The sequence below is a fragment of the Alligator sinensis genome, unplaced genomic scaffold, assembly GCF_000455745.1.
Source record: "Alligator sinensis unplaced genomic scaffold, ASM45574v1 scaffold123_1, whole genome shotgun sequence".
Lineage (NCBI taxonomy): Eukaryota > Metazoa > Chordata > Crocodylia > Alligatoridae > Alligator > Alligator sinensis.
The window spans coordinates 280,087-286,078 of NW_005841985.1; positions in this window are offsets into that span (position 1 = coordinate 280,087).

Genomic DNA, 5,992 nt, shown 5'->3' on the forward strand with positions numbered 1-5,992 from the left:
CCTTCTCTTTTCAGCCAGCAGATGTTTTCTTGGTTGTGTCTCAGCTGATAGTGGATTGGATGCATTTTCCCTGAGCCTGATGTGTTCTACTTCACTCTTTGAGATTGCATTCTTTTGGTTAATAAATTTTTGTGGTTGGCAGCAACTTTGTCAAATTTCTTAACAGAAAATTTGTGGCCTTGGGACTGGGTGAATCCATTTTCGCTCCCATGTAAGCAGTTTGTGCCAGGAAAATTTGGGTTATTTTTAGTGCTTCTATCTTGGCATCTTTGTATAAGGGGATGAGTAATTCCCATTCTTTTAGAGGCTGTTGGTTTCCCTGTATCTTTTCCATGGGAGAGCATTGAAGAATGATGTTTTTTCCCTTTCTCCTGCCTCTGGAGTAGGGTGGGCCTAAGTCCCTTCGGCTGCTAAGAAAGTAAAGGTGTTGCTCTGCAGCAGCATAACTGACTGGTACATATTGGGTGACTAAGCAATGTGATTTGATGAGCTAAGAACAAGGGTATGCACATTACCCTCTGACAGAGTCTTGTCTAGCCCTCTACTGTTGCAGGCAGTCACCTTGTATAACCTCTTCATAAGCTGATCACACTCCATTGTAAAACTGATTAAGTTTCTTGTTCAACACTTCTGCTGGCAACTGAAAAGGCAATTAGTAGCTGTTTGAATTGTGGTGCTGAGTAGTTTTAGCGGAAACAGAACACTAAGGCCAAATAAGCATCTGCACGCCATTAGCAAGTTAAGGAGGAAAAGGCTTCAGATGTATTCAGAAACTCAGAAAGAAGTGTGCCTTATGAAGTCTCTAGAATCATCTACTTGTGTCCTGAAGGTGGTAAAAAGTCTTTACCTCCCAGGATGTACTCATGTACAGTGGTAGCAGAGGGGAGGACAAGCTACTGGCTTTTGGGAAGGGGAGCGTTATGTCCTGTAGAAGACGCCCAGGAATTTTCTACCTTCAGAAAACAGCAAAGAAGGGAGTGGAGAACTGAAGTTTGCTAAGGCAATCCAAGGCAATAGGTGTACACCCTGTCACAACCCAATTAAATTGCCCATGCCACTGAGCAAGAGATATCATTCAAATCATCCTCATTTTGACGATTAAGGATTAAAAGACATCCCTGCCAAAAATTCCTTGAAACAAAACGCTGGCGGAGAACTGTAGATAATTGGTCAGCTGAAATAAAAAGCGAGGGGAAACTATATATAATTGGTCAAAAAAGTAAGCGTAAGCTCCTCACACGTAGCACACATGTAACAGGTAGAGAAACCTAACCCACTACCTTGTAACTTGAGGAGACAAAGAGCTGCTGCTTGCCAAAAAATTAAAGATTCCACATAACGGCCCATCATTGGGTGTCTATGTCAAACACCTCTGCCTATAAATAGTTTAACGGTTTCTGCCCAAGTCGGAGAACTCTGGGGATCTCACAGGAAACACCTGTGCTTGTCACCAGAGAGTTGGGAACTTGATCAATTCCCAATCAATCACCCCGTCAGCGTAAAATATTGATGTAGAAAGTCTTGCAAGCCCGACCGTTCGTTCCGGCGCCACGTCCGTCATTATCCCGTTGTAACCTGACTGCGTGCGTGTATTCAACTCTGTAACCGAAGCTATATGCGTGTACTCAACTCTGTAACCAAAGCTGTAACGGAACAAAGGCTCGCCTGCGTCGTCATCACTATCTAGGCGACGTAAGTAAACAAACTCCTGTAACCTACACATGTCTGTGCCTGGTTAATTCCACTCCATCCATCAATTACCCGCCTGCTGAGCTCTAAATCTAAACACTCCAGTGTGAGTCAGACAGCTGCCGGCGGCTGCTCTGATTCACGACACACCCCACTTGCAGGCCTGCTTCTTAGGAGTGATGTGGATAATAGTGATCTCTCCCATACAAGAGTTGGAGAGTATGTCTACTACAAGAAAATCTGAAGCTGGTATCGGTGTGGGCAGGGGCCTCATACCTTCTACAGTAGAGAGCTTTTCTCACCTAATTTCAGCCCATTTCCTGACTTCTCTTGGACAGGATCCATCTGCACAAACCAGTGCCCCTTCCACACAACCCTGATCACCCTCTGAAGCTCTCTAAGAATGCATGGTTGATTTACTCTGGGAGGAGGAGATGCAGTACCTTTTTCAGGCCGCTGGGCTTGGAGGGTTTTCCACTTATCATGGATGTATGGTTGAGCACCCTGTGGCAGGTCAGCAGCTACCTAAGCCCCAAGATCTGCTGATTACTTGCAGCCAGGGCAGCTTTTTGAGCTGTTCTTGCAAAGCTCAAGCCCAGCTGCATTTTCTGCAATCACTGATTCATTTTCCTGAAGAAGCACAGAGCATCCCCTGCCCATAATCTCATTTCAAAATGAGGCAAGACCAAGCTCCAAGAAGGAGACACTGTGGGAAGAAAATGAATGCCAGAGAAAAAGCAATTTCCTCTCTGGCAGGCAGATGTGGCAGTGACCTAGTCGTGTCTCTTGGCAGCAAAGAATGGCATCTGCTTGAAAAAAATGCTTGCTGAAGCGTCCTGTGAGGGTTAAACCAGCTTTCTGAGGGTTAAACCAGACTTTCTGTTGCTTATAGCTAAAAAATAAAGTGTAAAAGGAAACTTTTTGTGGTAAAGTGCTTGTTAGGGCCCTGTGATGTTCAAACCAGGCATTTCCTGTAATTTATTAATGCATTATAAAATATATGCCATAGCTTAGAGTTTAATTAAGTTTAAAATGACCAAAACACTGGCTTGCATCCATAGATGCTTCTCAAGCAAATCCCGGGACGTCATTCTCCCCTTGTACTCGGCCTTAGTGAGGCCACAGCTGGAGTACTGTGTCCAGTTTTGGGCTCCACAATTCAAAAAGGATGTGGAGAAGCTTGAGAGAGTCCAGAGAAGAGCCACGCGCATGATCAGAGGTCAGGGAAGCAGACCCTATGATGACAGGCTGAGAGCCATGGGGCTCTTTAGCCTGGAAAAGCGCAGGCTCAGGGGTGATCTGATGGCCACCTATAAGTTTATCAGGGGTGACCACCAGTATCTGGGGGAACGTTTGTTCACCAGAGTGCCCCAAGGGATGACGACTAGGTCGAATGGTCATAAACTACTACAAGACCGTTTCAGGCTGGACATAAGGAAGAATTTCTTTACTGTCCGAGCCCCCAAGGTCTGGAACAGCCTGCCACCGGAGGTGGTTCAAGCGCCTACATTGAACACCTTCAAGAGCAAACTGGATGCTTATCTTTCTGGGATCCTATGACCCCAGCTGACTTCCTGCCCTTTGGGCAGGGGACTGGACTCGATGATCTTCCGAGGTCCCTTTCAGCCCTGATGTCTATGAAATCTATGAAAACCTAGTTAAGGCTGGCTTTGTTAGCGATGGCGCAGCTAAAATTAATCATATAAGGAAAATGCAAAGGCTTGTACTGCTGTTGGTTAATCATATAAGGAAAGTTTGCAGCATAAAAACTATAATTGGCTGTGAGTTGACAGCATAGTTCAAAAGTTATAAATTTGCTGGCACATCTGGAAATCAACAGAAGGGATGCGCAGCGTGATAAAGACAGCTATCGCTGTAAGGAGGAGCTGTTGACCTGGATTCTGTGGGACAGTGGATTTTAAGGAGCCCAAAGACTGAATACCAGGGTCCTTCCCAGCATCCCCTTCGACAGTGCAGATTGGGGACACCTGACTTCACTGGATCTCAAGAGGGTTATCGTATACCAGGCGTCAAAGGGGACTGCTGATAAGTTGCCAATTCAGAATTTTACTGTCTGTCTTTGTTGTATTGTTAAGCTTTGCGTAGTTGTGTGTTTGTTAAATCAATAAACCTTTCTTGTCCTTTTACTCCCAAACACTGTCTCAATCCCGAACCCTCCCACTGGTGGCTGGGACAGGCAGAGTCCTGCTGCCACAAGACTGGACCAGAAATGGATGAAATGCAGCATAGACCTTGCTCCTTGAACGCATGGGAATGTATGGCATGGAAAGTGTTTCTGAGTCATTCCTGATGTTAATTCCTTATCTGGCCACCACAATACAGTCTTTCGGGTCACAGAAATGCTTGGGAAAAGGCTTCCCCATCATGCTTATTTGCCCAGAGGGGCAAGGATGGAACAAGCCAACCCCTGTGACACAGGCCAGGGACTGCCATGCCTTATGGGGTTTAGAACTGCATCCTGTATGCCAAACAAGGTACAGGAGGCATTGAGCCTGCTTATGTGATTCTGGGCTGTGATGCAATCTGGCTGCTGGGACAGGGCGAGGCAAATCTCCAAGCTCTTCACTGGAAACCAGGGATATAAGGAAAACATGGCAAATGACAAAAATCCTCAGCTGAGAAGGGTTGAAAGCACAGCTGGGTTGGAAAGTAGGTAGTTCGAAGAGCTAATGCTGAGCAATGTTGCCATCTGCTGGCCAAAGAGGAGGGACATATAGGAGCTTACTAAACACAGAACTAGGTACCTGCTATGACCAACTTATGACATGGCTGGGGTTCATGTCTGAGAGCTGGCACAAAGAGAGCTGAGGCCCTGCCCTATGGCTGCCCAGTGCAGTTAAGCCAACTACCAGGAGGTCTGTCCTGACCATCTGACCTGGCCTCTAGATAAGAAATAAGGGTCTGACAAAGTGAGAATTCCACTCCTTTTCATGGCATGGGCCCTAGAACGTGCTGGCAACTCTGCTCCCCACCAGCTGTCCAGGATCCTCAGTGTGAGCAACTTAGCAGTAAATCCACAACGGGGAATTCTAACCATTGCAAACCCTGGCTCTTAGGGCTGTGGCTGAGGTGGAGCCCCTAAGTGAGGAATAAATAGGCAGAGCTTGGATGTTTCCACTGATGGATCCTTGGTTATCCAGTAAGGGGCATGGGCTTCTGACCTAAGCAGATAGTTATTTATGTATGTGGACAATAGCACAAAGATTCCTCTCTTCCTTCATTAGTAGCTGAGTGGTTGGGGCACTTGTCCAGGACATGAGAGAGAGGGGCTCTAGGAAGCCTCAGGGAGTTTGAAACTACACATCCTATATCCCAGCAAAGTGCCCTACCTGATCCTGCACCATGGGGCAATGTAACAGAGAGCCTGGGGCTTTCTGTTAAGAGGAGAAGCAGCCCAGCCAGGTAGCTCTGCAGGCTGGCAGCATGTTGCAGCTGTAGGTCGCCATGGCAATGGGCTAATGGGATAATTAGCCAGCACCTGCAAGTGGTCTGATGACCCAAGGCAGGCAGGATCAGGGGAGCATATAGACTCAGGGCTGTGGCTAGCAGGGCAGCCTCTCCTTGGCTGCTATGAGGGAAGGAGCTCCTGTCTAGGATGCTGGGTTAGTGAAGGTCTGTACTCTTGAAGGGGTGGCAGGCGGCCTGTTGTTATTTATGTTATAGCCCAGTGGCTTGTGTTTATGTTGTGTTTATACTGGTGGTTTGTGGATGAGGCTATAGGGGAGGTGGAGGCCTCATTAGTGTCCAGAGAGGGGTACTTGACTGCCTTGAGCCCTGCCAGGGCAGGCTCAGGGCCTGAACACTTACTGAGTGGAGAGAGGTGCCAGAGGAGGATACAGCCCCAGAGGGGCCAGGGAAGCTAGTGCCTTGAAGTCATGTCCACTTCAGTGGGCCTAGCTACATTAAAGGGGTAGGGGCAGAGACTGAGGCCCAAACAGAGGGAATATATTGGTAACACCCATGAGGCATGGGGTGTGGTTAAGTAACCACACAACTAGCCCAGAAGGCTTTGGGTGCCCTGCCAGGTACAGCTGATCACAGAGGCCCAGCCAGGGGCCTGGGAACAGTGGAACTGAGGCCTAGCAATGGTCTGGGGGCAGCCTCCCTATTAATTTATAATCCATCAAGGCATGGCAGGAGAGACAGGGGGAATGCCCTAGGGGTGGAACAGGGCATGGTTGCAGAGCCACCAGGGGGTGTCACAGCCATTCCTGGGACTCCACTGTGTTACAGGCAGGCAGAACTGTGAGTGGCCTTCACTGGGAAAGCCAGAGGGAAAGGG